Source organism: Scyliorhinus torazame, chromosome 21, assembly GCF_047496885.1.
Source record: "Scyliorhinus torazame isolate Kashiwa2021f chromosome 21, sScyTor2.1, whole genome shotgun sequence".
Taxonomy (NCBI): domain Eukaryota; kingdom Metazoa; phylum Chordata; class Chondrichthyes; order Carcharhiniformes; family Scyliorhinidae; genus Scyliorhinus; species Scyliorhinus torazame.
In genome coordinates this window covers 87685694-87700408 of record NC_092727.1, presented here as the reverse complement: position 1 = coordinate 87700408, position 14715 = coordinate 87685694, and the positions used below count along the sequence as shown (strand labels likewise).

Below are 14715 nucleotides of genomic sequence, written 5' to 3'. Positions count from 1 at the left end.
CAGTCCCGTGTCTGCTCTTAATTTTGCCAATTTAGTTTTGAGGGTCTGATTGTGTCTCTCAACCAACCCGGCCGCCTGCGGTCTGTAAGCACAGTGTAACTGCTGGCGTATGCCCAACTGGGAGCAAAACTCCTTGTTAATTTGTCCAATAAAATGAGGCCCATTATCAGAACTTAACTGAGCTGGTATACCGTACCGGGGAATGATTTCCCTCATCAAGACTTTAACCACAGGAGCAGCTTTACTATAGATAGTCGGATACGCCTCGACCCATCTGCTGAACACATCCACAATGACCAAAACATATTTGTAACATTGACACCTTTCCAACTCAATGTAATCCATTTGGAGCGTCTCAAAGGGACCACTGGGCAACGGGGTTTGCCCCTTCCCACAAGGGATACCTTTTCCGGTGTTATATTGCTGACAAATCAAACACCGATTACTGATACTTTGGGCCAACCCCTGCATTTTAGGGTGCCACCAAGTGTCCAGCAACAAATCACTAGTCCCTCGAGCCCCACAATGAGTTGCAAAGTGTACACATTCAATGACCCATAAAACCAGCGCATCAGACATACAAGTCTGATGTGCAGGCGTGGTCCATAAAGAGGAAACAGAATCATATGTACAACCTAACCGTTTCCACATTTGTTTATCACTCTCAGGAGCGTCCTCCTGTAACCTTATGACGTCTTGGATGGTTGGCATTCGCTTGTCAGAAGCAGACATATTCATAGTAGATCGTTTAGTCTGACTTAACATCTTAGGCACCATCACTTGCTGAATTTGTGCGGCTGTGCGCGCTGCACGATCTGCTCGTTCATTACCAACGTCAACTGGGGTTGTACCATTCGTGTGGGCAGCGCATTTAATAACGGAAATCTGCGCGGGCATAAGGAGGGCCTGCAGTAGGTCATTAACTAAACCCCGGTGGGATATTTGACCACACATAATCATGTCAGGTTGTTCTGACGAAATGTCACTCAAATCGCCCCTTATTGTGGTAGTTTCCTGAATCAAGGCTAAACAGTCGTGGCCAGGTGCGTCTTCATGGACAGGGGGACCGCTAAGAAAACAGGCTGGATTGATAGTGGTACAGTATTTAAATGTCAGACGTGGATTGTTCAAAAGGTATATCTCATACCTATTCTGACGAGCTGCGGTAAGATGCTGACCATTCGCCCCATATCCCTGGCATGGTACTGGTCATGGACCTGACGTGTAATATGAGGGCTTACCGAAGCTGACTGTGGCCATAAATGTGGTGATATTGTAACAAAATCGGCTGTACCTTCTTTTCCCGTGACTGTGGCTGTAACCTTGACTGGCCATTCGGTCTCAAGTAATGGCCGGTATTTGTCCTCCAACTCCCTGTTTCGTCCAGTTCTGTCATAGGCCAGGATAACGTGATGCAGTGACTGTTCAACGTCTAACGTCCACCACTGGGGGGGTGATAGAAATATAGCACTGTTGTCTCATCCTCCTCTTCGCTGATCCACCCACCCAAAGTCACTATATTGGAGCTCCTGCTGGTAAACTACCATTTCTGCCGCTTGTTGGGGTCGCAGATCATCCTTTTTCATTACATACTCAGTCTTAACCTTTGTAACTGAGCCTCCTTCTTGGCCTACACCCTCCTTCCAGTAAAATCTGACTGCCCTTGCCATCTGGGAAGGGTCGTTCTCTGTCCAATTCATGTTATTACATTTCACAGCAGTAACCACAGAAGGTGGTAGGCAATGCATTAACATAGCACAGTATTGAGGGGAATTCTGACCATTTTGATACAGCAAATCGCCTGACTGCCCCCGGTAGATTTCATTAAAACGCTCCAGAAATTCCTCTGGCTCGTCAATCTTCCTAGGTTTTAGGTCTAAGATAACAGAAAGATTTATGGGCCTTTGAAATGTGCTATTCAACGCATTCAAGATCTGTGTCCTTCTTTTCTCTATTTGCTCTCTTTTTTTTAAAACTTAAAAATGTTTGAAAATTCAAATTGAATTACTGCAACTTGCAAGCTTAGCTCTGATCTCAACTCAGAACTAAATTTACAATTTGCTTAACACAAACTGGTATAACATTTACAACTTAATTATTTCTTTATCTTAACAATTTTTCTTTTAACAAGTTTTTTTTTCTTTTACATACACATAAGTATCAGCAAAATCAACTATCATCTCCAGATTGACACTTTTTAAAATGGTGTCCATGATCTTCTTTAAGTTTCTATTAATCTCCAGATAAAATGAGATAAACCTTATTTCAAGTAAGTAAAACTTAAGATTCTGGCAATTTCAATCAATTGCTTTCAAAAATAATAACTTTTATCAAAGAGGTGGAGAAACCCACTGGTTTCCTTTAATTAATTCAAAACGTAACTTTGCTGGTGTTCACTGACTCAAAGGAAAGGTATCCGATTACACTACGGCTGCTGCTGTTATCTCAAAGCCTGAGTGAGAAGCACTGTCTGTTTTCAACTCCGCCTGCTGCTGTTAACCCTTTGAGAGACTTCTGCTTCAACCAATATGCAGCATTCCTCACAATCTCAACTAGACCTCGGAACTTTACAGTCCAAGGAGACAATTTTAGCTTAATCAACTATATATTTAAAACACTCACACATAGAGTTGAACCATCTTCAGATTTAAAAACAGTTATACTGGACTGAACCTTCATTAATGAAGTCACATCAGCCTCTGAACCCATATAATAGACTGAACCTTCATTAATGAAGTCACATCAGCCTCTGAACCCTTATAATAGACTGAACCTTCATTAATGAAGTCACATCAGCCTCTGAACCCATACAATAGACTGAACCTTCATTAATGAAGTCACATCAGCCTCTGAACCCATATAATAGACTGAACCTTCATTAATGAAGTCACATCAGCCTCTGAACCCATATAATAGACTGAACCTTCATTAATGAAGTCACATCAGCCTCTGAACCCTTATAATAGACTGAACCTTCATTATTAAAGTCCCATCAGCCCAAAACCCTAACCCAAGCCGAAACAACAATATGAAATCCCATCAATTAAAGTGCTAATCCCCAGACTGACCTGTGATTTCGTCGAGGCGGTCTTTCTGTGCCAACCGCGAGTGACCAGACTAATCAGACGATAAGAAGAGGGGAACAATCAATGCGCGGTCGTTTTCCAGTTCTACATTGAGGGCCCTTTGTTCCCCATCCTCCTGTTCATAATCAGTCTAATTCTGATTTCGCAGTTGGATCAGGATCGCCCAGAGAAATCCCGGGTTTCGGCACCAAATGTAGATCCCCAAATTTCTTTCTCTGTCAGTCTGGCCTCAATAAAAGTTGAGACAGATTCGCACGTAAAAAGAAGTTATTTATTTAGCTTGCAAGCTTAATCATCTTACAGAAACGTAAAAGACATCCAGCCTCTTACACCCCAGAAAAACGACTGAACTAAAAGACAAAGGGATCTCTGCAAAATCAATTCAAATGGTATCAAGTTTCACATACTCGACGGACATAGGTCAGCCTATGTCCCTCCTGACCTGTTCGATCTATTCTGATTGGCTCACTTCCAATCCCTTTCTCTGGCCCCTATCAATGCAGCATCACTCTCATAGACACACCTCTTCCTGCTTTTTCCATGCGGTCTCAAACCCCTTTGTCCCTAACTGCCAGAATCAAAGTGGCTTATTTCTACATTACATTAACTAGTATCTCTAAAGTAACTATTTTATATCATATCACATTCGTCAGTGTCCCCCTTTCTTTAGCCTCATTGAAGGTTCTCGTCAGGAGTGGGGCCAGAAGGTCCACATATTTCCTGTAAAATTCCACCGGGAACCCATCTGGTTCCGGGGCCTTTCCTGCCTGCATGTTCCCAATTCCTTTAATCACCTCTTCCACCTCAATCTGCGCTCCCAAACCTGCCACTTCCTGCTCCTCAACCCTCGGGAACTCCAGCTGGTCCAGGAAGTGTATCATTCCCTCTTTCCCCTCCGGGGGTTGGGACTTATATAGCCTCTCAAAATGACTTAAACACTCCGTTCACCCTCCCCGCTCTCTGCTCCATCCTTCCCTCCCCGTCCCTAACTCCTCCGATCTCTCTCGCCGCCCCCCTCTTCCTAAGTTGTTGGGCCAGCAATCGGCTCGCCTTTTCCCCATATTCGTATTGTATTCCCTGTGCCTTCCTCCACTGCGTCTCTGCCTTACCCGTGGTCAGCAGGTCAAACTCCGTCTGTAGTCTCCGTCTTTCCCTGTATAGCCCTTCATCCGGGGCCTCCGCATATTACCTATCCACCCTCAGAATCTCCCCAATCAGTCTCTCCCTTTCTTTACCCTCTTGTTTCCCCCTGTGGGCTCTTATGGAAATCAGCTCCCCCCTAACCACCGCCTTCAGCGCCTCCCATACTACTCCCACCTGGACCGCTCCATCATCATTGACCTCTAGGTATCTTTCAACACATCTCCTCACACTTCCACATACCCCCTCGTCCGCCAACAGTCCCATGTCTAATCTCCAAAGTGGGCGCTGCTCCTTCTCCTCTCCTAGATCCAGATCCACCCAATGTGGGGCGTGATCTGAAACGGCTGCAGCCGAATATTCCGTTCCTACCATTTTCGGGATCAGCGCCCTTCCTAGGACAAAAAAGTCTATCCGGGAGTATACTTTATGTGGGAGAAGAAGGAAAACTCTTTACTCCTCGGTCTAGCAAATCTCCAGGGATCTATTCCTCCCATCTGCTCCATAAACCCCTTAAGCACCTTGGCTGCTGCCGGCCTCCTCCCGGTCCTAGATCTGGACCGGTCCAGCCCTGGGTCCAGCTCTGTGTTGAAGTCCCCCCCCATTACCAAATGTCCCATCTCTAGGTCCAGGATGCGCCCCAACATACGCTTCATAAAACCCGCGTCATCCCAGTTCGGGGCATATACGTTCACCAGCACCACCGCCTCACCTTGCAATCTGCCACTCACCATCACGTACCTGCCCCCACTGTCCACCACTATGGTCTTAGCCTCAAACGATACTCATTTCCCCACCAGTATTGCCACCCCTCTATTTTTTGTATCTAAGCCTGAGTGGAATACCTGTCCCACCCATCCTTTCCTTAATCTGACCTGATCCGCCAATTTCAGGTGCGTCTCCTGAAGCATAACCACATCCGCCTTCAGTCTCTTTAGGTGCGCAAATACCCTTGCCCTCTTAATCGGCCCATTCAGCCCTCTCACGTTCCACGTGATCAACCGGGTTGGGGGGGCCCTTTACCCCCCCCCCCCATCGTCGACTAGCCTTCCCCTTTTTTAAACCAGCTCCTCACCCGGGTCCCACGCACCCGTTTGTCCCCCAGGCGGCGCCCTCCCGTCCCGACCATCCCATCCCGTATCAGCTCCCCCTTACCCTCAGCAGCATATACGTTCACCAGCACCACCGCCTTTCCTTGCAATCTGCCACTCACCATCACGTACCTGCCCCCACTGTCCACCACTATGGTCTTAGCCTCAAACGATACCCGTTTCCCCACCAGTATTGCCACCCCTCTATTTTTTGTATCTAAGCCTGAGTGGAATACCTGTCCCACCCATCCTTTCCTTAATCTGACCTGATCCGCCAATTTCAGGTGCGTCTCCTGAAGCATAACCACATCCGCCTTCAGTCTCTTTAGGTGCGCAAATACCCTTGCCCTCTTAATCGGCCCATTCAGCCCTCTCACGTTCCACGTGATCAACCGGGTTGGGGGGCCCTTTACCCCCCCCCATCGTCGACTAGCCTTCCCCTTTTTTTTAAACCAGCTCCTCACCCGGGTCCCACGCACCCGTTTGTCCCCCAGACGGCGCCCTCCCGTCCCGACCATCCCATCCCGTATCGGCTCCCCCTTACCCTCAGCAGCAGCAACCCAGTTAACCCCCCCCCCCCCCCCCCCTGGCTAGATTCCCTTATAGCTTGATTGCTCCCCCCATATTGCTTCCAGGAGTGAGCAAACTCTGGCTGACCTCGGCTTCCCCCGTTTACCCTTGGCCTCCCTGCGTGTGAGGCCCCCTTCCTTCCTGCGCCCACTTTTCCTGCCGCAATTTCCATAGCGCGGGAAAAAACCCTGCGCTTCCCTCTCGGCCCCGCCCCTAGTGGTGCAGGTCCCTCTCCCCTTCCCTGTCCCCTTCCCCACCGGTGCCCACATTTCTTCGTGTGTCCCCCCTCAAGGGGGGGGGGGGGGGAGAAAAATTCTCCTGTCTAACATTTTTACAGATAAACGCTCCCCTTCTCCCCCCTTTGCATTTCTTTGCCACCACCTCGCTACTTCTTTCCAAACATCAATTCCTCAAATCTAGTCCAACTTCTCTTCTTGAATAAATGTCCACGCCTCCTCTGCTGTCTCGAAGTAGTGGTGTTTGCCCTGGTGTGTAACCCACAGTCTTGCCAGCTGCAGCATTCCAAATTTCACTTTCTTCCTGTGGAGCACCGCCTTGGCCGGATTGAAACTCGCCCTCCTTCTCGCCACCTCCGCACTCCAATCCCGGTACACGCGGATCACCGCGTTCTCCCACCTGCTACTCCGTGTCCTCTTAGCCCATCTCAGGACCATCTCCCTGTCCTTGTAGCGGTGGAACCTCACCACTATTGCTTGCGGTATTTCCCCTGCCTTTGGTCTTCTCACGAGGACCCGGTATGCTCCCTCCACCTCCAGGGGGCCCGTCGGGGCCTCAGCTCCCATTAAAGTATGGAGCATCGTACTCACATACGCCCCAACATCAGCTCCCTCTGTCCCTTCGGGAAGACCCAAAATCCTTAGATTCTTCCTCCTCGAGCTATTTTCCAGGGCTTCCAGCCTTTCAATGCACCTCTTATGTAGTGCCTCGTGCGTCTCCGTCTTCACCACCAAGCCCTGTATCTCGTCTTCATTCTCGGCTGCCTTTGCCTTCACTCCACGGAGCTCCATCGCCTGGGTCTTTTGCGTCTCCTTCAATCCCTCAATCGCCAGCAACATCGGTGCCAGCACCTCCTTCTTAAGCTCCTCCACACATCGTCGGAGGAACTCATGCTGTTCCGGGCCCCATACCATCTGGGCTCCCTCAGCCGCCATCTTGCTTCTCCCTTCTCTTCTCTGCCGCTGCTCCAGAGGATCCTCCGCAATCTGGCCACTACTATCGCTTCTTTCCATCCACACCCAGGGGGGGACTCCTTCCTTTGTCACCTCACACTGGTTTTGGCCGTAAAAAATTTCCGTTGGGGCTCCCGATAAGAGCCCAAAAGTCCGTTGAAACGGGAGGTGCCGAAACGTGCGGCTTAGCTGGTCATCGCCGCAACCGGAAGTCCTTTCCTAACTTCTTCTTGAATATGTGCTGACAAGCTGTTGATTTCTTCTGAATTATCTGGGATGTAGGTGCAACACTCTGCACCCAATCAGGGTACAGGTACCACCTTTTCCGGCTAGCAAATAGTCAAGTGCCATCCGATTCTGTAAAGCCACAGTTCGAATGGCTAGAATCTCGGCTGAAATGCTACTTAGGGCTCGGGCAGTGTCATTGGCTATTTTCTCTAAGGCTGCGGCCAATTTAATGTATTCTCTGGTCAATACGATGACACCATAGGCAGAGATGAGAGCAGAAAAGAATTTTTCAGCCCCTGTGATCTTACGTTTAGATCTTTTGATGATATTGGTAGGTGGATATCTGTCAAACTGTGGGATGAGATGTCCATATTTTGAGTTTGCGTTTATAACATCGGCTAGGGAAAGGGAAGGGCAATGGCGGATGAAGGGGACAATAAATCCTAAATAGCATGCTCATCTCCATCCCCATTGGGAGCCAAGGGTATGCATTATTACCGCAGATGTAATAGGTGCCATTAAAGGCAGAAAATTGGGCAACCACTTGTGGCTACCAACGTTCTGTAAAAGTTGTCTCATCGGTTTAATTAGGTAGCCCTTCAGAGTCAATGGGGTTCCCTTCATGTCCCTGGACCACTACCTTTTTTGTGTCATGAGTGCACCTTTTACTGGCACTCACATCCAAATAATATTTACATTTACTGTATCCCGCATTCCATCCTCTATAACTGTAGTTGATTAAACATATGGTCCCAGAATGATTATGACCAGTTGGGAGGGTTACTTGGGGTGGTGTCGATATAGATATGTTGGTACCATCCCTTGAAAGTGTTTAATAGGTGGCGTGCAGATTGCCATCTGTTAACCTTATCGTTTATCATTTTTTTGGTTCTGTTGTCTCCACATTCGGGAAAGGTATGGTTATGATTTTGGAAAATGTATCATTCTGCTATTTGGGAAAGAGTAAAAGGAACAGGCTGTAGTGGGATATGCGCTTGGGAATCGGTAGGGATAGAAGAACACACCCAGCACTTAGAGACGTTAAAGTCTCTGGCATAGGTAAAGGACATGTAAAGGAAAATGTTAACATTGAACTCCTGGGTAAGGCCTGCTAGGCCAAACATGTAACTGAAAATCAATACTGTAGCAAACATTTTTACAGATTATGATTTTGGTACGCGCGCTTCACATGTGACGCGTGAATCCAGGTTTTCTTTCCTTGGAGTTTCACGGCTGACTGGGTTGTGAGTACCACTTGATAGGGGCTTTCCCACTTTGTCCCAACGGTTCGTGCTGGAGTTTCCGACACCTGTTGGAAAGCAAAACTGACAGCATTTGTTAAGTTTTGACAATAACTGAGTAAAGCATCACTCATCAGATGACAGTCAGCCTTTCTTAAGTCAATAGCTCCTGGCAGGAACGTGGGTCTGCCAGTGATTACCTCAAATGGGCTTAGGCCTGTGGTTCTGTTTGGGGTTGCTCTAATACTGCACAAAACTAGAGGCAAGGCTTGAATCCAATTCATGCCTTCTTGGTTGTATTTGGACAATCATTCTTTTAAAGTCCGGTTCATGCATTCCACTTGTCTAGAATCATAGAATTTACAGTGCAGAAGGAGGCCATTCGGCCCATTGAGTCTGCACCTTACAAAGAGCACCCTACAGAAGCCTACCTATCTACCCTATCCCCTTAACCCAGTAACTCCCACTTAACCTTTTTTGGACACTAAGGGCAATTTAGCATGGCTAATCCACCTAACCTGCACATCTTTGGACTGTGGGAGGAAACCGGAGCACCCGGAGGAAACCCACGCAGACATGGGGAGAACGTGCAGACTCACACAGACAGTAACCCAGCGGGGACTCGAACCTGGGACCCTGGAGCTGTGAAGCAACTGTGCAAAACCACTATGCTACCGTGCTGCCCTCCTGATGATTCTGGATGATAAGGGCAGTGTAGATTCCAATCGATGTTCAGTAACCTGCATACCTCCTGACAAACAGCACCTGTGAAGTGGGTTCCATTGTCTGAGTCAATGCTAGCTGGTACTCCCATCTGGGAATATAGTCTTTGTATAGGACTTTGGCTGTATGGATGGCTGTAGCCCTCCTGGCTGGAGCATCCGCTACCCATCTAGAGAACCTGTCCATAAAGGAGGAACCATCTGTAAATAGAACCAAATCTGGATTTTGTAGTGGTTCTTCTATCAGGCGTGCCTCCTCCATTTCCTCTGTTACTTCCACACAGTCATGTTCTTCTTCTTCTCCCCCCTTTTGCTCCTCGGGAAGCAGGAACAAAGATGATGGAATTACGCGGCTTGCATGGTGGAAGTAAAGATTAGGTGCTTCCAAAACTGCTGTCCATCTGGTCCACCTGGCTGATGTAACTTGTGATACTCTGTTCATGGACAGTAGAGAATGGACTGTATGGGGACATTTGATGGTCAATTGCTGGTCCAGGACAAAGCCAGCTGTAGCCATCACGGCTCGACATGTGGCTTCCATGGCTCTGAGGCAGCTGCCGTATGCCAAGGCCACGTTGGCCAGTTTGATGGAGTAGTATCCTATTGGTCTTAGCTGGTCACCATGTTCTTGGGCTAGTACTGCTCTCATCATAGATTATCATAGAATTTACAGTGCAGAAGGAGGCCATTCGGCCCATCGAGTCTGCACCAGCTCTTGGAAAGAGCACCCTACCCAAGGTCAACACCTACACTATCCCCATAACCCAGTAACCCCACCCAACACTAAGGGCAATTTTGGACACTAAGGGCAATTTTATCATGGCCAATCCACCTAACCTGCACATCTTTGAACTGTGGGAGGAAACCGGAGCACCCGGAGGAAACCCACGCACACACGGGGAGGATGTGCAGACTCCGCACAGACAGTGACCCAAGCTGGAATCGAACCTGGGACCCTGGAGCTGTGAAGCAATTGTGCTATCCACAATGCTACCGTGCTGTACCCTTCGTTCTCATGAACAAGCATGGTGAAAGGCTTTCCATTGTTTGGAATTCCGAGAGCAGGTGCTGAGCACAAGGCCTGTTTCCGGTTCAGGAATGACTCTCTCTGTTCCGTTGTGCGGTCAACCGTGTCTTTTGATTTTCGGTTGCCTTTTAAGAGGTCATTTAATGGTTGAGCCATCTGAGTAAATGAATCAATGCAATTTCTGTTAAAGTTGCATAGTCCCAAAAAGGATATCACCTCCTGGACAGTTGTAGGCTCTTTGGCATCTTTGATTGCAGCCATTCTGTTCTGCGTAAGTTCTCTTTTGCCTTTAGATATTTTATGACCTAAGTAAACAACTTCACCTTGGGAAATTTGTGCTTTGGCGAGGCTGGTTTTGTGTCCATTGTAGCTAAGGTGATCTAAAAGGACACGTAAGTCTCTTTCATGGTCTTCATCATCAATAGAGGCGACCAGGATGTCATCTACGTACTGGATAATGGTGGAGGGCATACCAGGCAGTTCCCTCAGGTGTTCCTGTAGAACCATGTGAAAAACATTAGAGCTGTTGTGAAACCCTTGTGGTAATCTGGTCCATGTGTATTGTTGTTGTTTGATGGTGAAAGCAAACCATGGTTGCACCTCCTCTACCAGTGGTACTGACCAAAAGCTATTGGCCATGTCTATAAACTGAAAACCATTGAAGGTCTGGCATTAAGGCATTAAAGATGGTGGATGGATTGGCTATCAAAGGAGCTTTTCTGACAATGCATTGGTTGGCCCTTCTATAGTCAATAGTCAGGCGCCATGTGCCATTAGCCTTCTTGACAGGCTACACTGGACTGTTTGATGAACTATGAACTCGCACTACTACTCCTCTGTCTTCCAATTGCTTCACTACAGGTAGTATTCCCTCAATTGAGGAGGGGTTAATGGGGTACTGTTTGGTACATGGTGGTGCTACTCCAATGAAGGATGCTGGTTCCATGTTTAATAGGCCACAGTCATTTTTGTCCTTAGCCCAAATTGGGTGGTTCTCCAGTTGGCTCTTTTTGAGGTGTCTAATGGACCATGTGACTTTTCCATTCTCAAAATTAAGAGAAAGTTTAATTGGGCTAGTATATCCATGCCCAGAAGGGCCTGAGTTACTGGGCCTATCCAGAGGGAGGCCATCAAAATAACAGAGAGGAAGTAAGCACGGGTCCTCTCTCCTGCCTGGAGTTGCATTCCGGAATACTCCTTCCAAACTGTTCTAAACCTTTCATCATAGTCTGTGTGTTCCTCCAAATGCTTTTGAACACAGGATGTTATTTTTCCTCAGTCAGTTTTAGGTGGGTTGAATCTTAATAGCCACTCTTTAATTGCCTGGCATTCCGCTTCCAGATTTTGTAAATCGTCGCCTAGGGCTAACTGAACTTCCATCGAGAGTATTTGACTATCGCGGGCATTAACCATCACCTACAGAACCTGTACGCTATCTAACGGATGGAGATCATAAATATTCTGTAAGCGCTGTAGCTGTTCCCAGGTAGCTAACCCCCTCATCTTAGAGTGCAGGGGTTCTTTGGACCAGCGGTCCACTTTATCGGGGTCTGCCGGATCATGAACCCAATGTCAGGCGTATTGAGATCTAGTGGTTGTTTCGGTCACTTCAACCTTAACCCGTTTGGTGCGTAATGGGGAGAGTCATAATGTTCCAGTTCTGCCACTAGGTTCGTTTTTTGCATCACTGCCATTGTCCGAGTTAACTGGTTTCCTTTGTTCAGTGCCTTGTGTAGTGATAACAATCTTGGAGCCTGCTGAAGCTGCCCTTTGAATCGTTGTTAGCTGGGTGTTTTGGCTGACCACACTCGCATTGCAGGCGGGTGTGGGGATTCGCTGAGGTTGAGCATTCGTGGGGACAAGGCCATTGAACCCGGCACTGACATGGGGTTTTGTTGGCCGGACCACACCTGTGGAGTCTGTGTCAGTGGATTCATAGTTGCCATGGCAGCAGCGGCTGGCGGCAATGCCATCTGATTTAATTTGGTCGGCATGGGCGAAAGAGGTGTAAGTATAGTCGGGGTCTGAATTAATCCTGACTCCGCCTGTGGCGGAATTTTTTGGGCTCGAGAATTGAGAAATAGCTGAGGGTTTGCCGGCTTCAGAGCCGCCAAATTTTCTCTCAGCAATCTGTTCAGATTCACCATTTCAGTTTTCAGAGTAAACTTTTCTTTAAGTAACTGGGTATTTTCCTTTTGTCGCCCAGCATTTTGGGAATGCAATTCATCAATTTGTGATAGTAATTGTTGAACTCTGGAGTCCAAGTCGGTTAATGAAATTTAAGTTTTTTCGTGTTTGCTCAATAGGGTCTCTAATTGTACAAGCTTAGGTTTTGATTTCTGCAATCGCTCACAGACTGCCTGGACTTGATCTTTGGCAGTTTTAAGTTCGCGATCGTGGTTTGTGTTGCCGATTATCTCCTGTCGCCTACGGAGCTGTCCCATTACCACAAGAGACCATCTAACACGCTCCCTTTCCTTCATTCGGGTAGTTTCCCCCAAAACTCTTTTTATATCTTGGCCCTTGGGGATGTTATATTTTAATTAAATTTCCGTATTCGCGTCGGACAATTCAAAGTGTCAATTAATACAAGATTTAAGATCTCCAAACATATCATCAGTGGACACGTCTGGTGGAGCTCGGCCACCCTTAGAAGTTGTGGGAAGCTCTACTCCATTCTTGGAAGCAGTGGGGACATCTGATTTAGCATGCTCACAAGTAGTCCGGTCGCACTTTGGAGATGTATTGAACAACTCCTCGTCCCCCATTACTCTTCCGAATAGGTTTCTGACCCGGGCCAGAAATCAAGGACTCTGTGAGTCGTAGGTCGTAATTCGTATACCTGTAGTGCAGGGCCATATACCAAATTACACCGATATAAGACGTCTGATAATAGATTTGCACCCTAACCCAATTGCACAGTCTTTTCTTTTAATGTTCTTTTGTTGGTAGGAGGAAGTTTTGTGAGCCGTTGCGGCTTGAGACTTTAATGAGGTGAAGATGATTTCTTACCTCAGTCCCGCCGATCTTCGGATCGAAGTCAAAGTTCGGTCTTCCGGTCAGCGATTCTGCCTTCGGGCCTCGTTGTTAATGATTCGGTATCTCTCGTCATGGCACGGGTCTTCGGTCAGTTGGTCTTCGGTCCACTTTTCCCTTCTTTCGTCTCGCAGCATCAGTTGGCGTGGTCGGCTGCTTGCAGCGCCAGTTGATAGATCTCTGTGTCCATTCAGAACCCTGGATATCCGTTATACCTTCTTAGTTCCCAACTAACAGAGATCAAGTCTGTGCTTGTTGGCAAAGCTCAGTTGAACTTTATTAGTCAGCTGTAGTGTCACTGGTAACTTTAATTTCAATACAACATTAAGAGAATTCCGACTAGCCCTTTAGCAAGCTAGTCAGATTGATTGTCTTTAGCGAACACAGTGGTTGAGTTTAAAATACAAATTGTGGTAATTGTTCAACTCATAATACACAGAATAACATAACTAAGTGATTTAAACAAAAGAAAGATGGTGATTAGCAAAGGCAAGCTGCAAAGACAAAGGTTTCAGAAAAATAGAGAGAGAGTGATTCCGGAATGGATTTTTCCATCCCGACAAGTGATTCTTAAGAAGATTATTATCTTAAGGTGTCACCTTCTTTACAGCTGTGATTGGCTTTAACTAATTTATGATTCACTCAATTCGGCCAAACTGTCTGTCCGTCAATTTAAGAGAGATATGTATTTAAATATATTGGTGTGAATTTCCATTCCATCGCTTGCCAATTTTCCAAATAATTGACACCTGAATCTCAACATAGACTAGCTGTTACTATAGAAACAGAACTGTACGTACTGGGCAGCCGCCTAGTTTTTACCAAACAATAGGGTCTTTTGAGTCACTGACCTTACAGGCCTCAAACAACTTGTGAAATGTGAAAATACAGAGTCTTATCTGATTAATTCCCAGCTATAGTTGCACTAAATTAATGCTTAATATGATATCAGTTAGTTATTCTTAATGAGTTCTCAATTAAACCTTTTACCTATATCATCTATAGCTAACTAGAAAAGCCAATTTCTATCACCACCTCAATTTTCTTTCTTCCTGTCCATCCAAAATGTCAAATAGATCCCAGTCATGGTAAGGTGCAATCTATTCACTGTAATGACTATCATATCATACTCATTTTTCTCGTGCAATCAATTCATCCACCTTGTTACAAATTCAGATAAAAAGCCTTCAATTTAGGCTTGTTACAATTTTCCCTACTCTATCTTATTTTCTGGTTCATTATTATTTTCTGTTCCTTCCTGTCACACACTGGCTATTATTACGTGCATCATTATCCTGCATCATTGGCTTGTCCTTTCTCTTTAATGTACCAAATCTCATCTTGCGTTAACCCCACCCACTTCCCTCCCCCAACTATTTAGTTT

General features: G+C 46.6%; 1 protein-coding gene across 2 annotated transcripts in view; it reads left to right on the top strand.

The window, feature by feature from the left end:
- Positions 1 to 14715, top strand: part of LOC140398391 (leucine-rich repeat-containing protein 37A-like) — a 356270-nt gene that overhangs the window by 231762 nt on the left and 109793 nt on the right. The window lies entirely within an intron of this gene.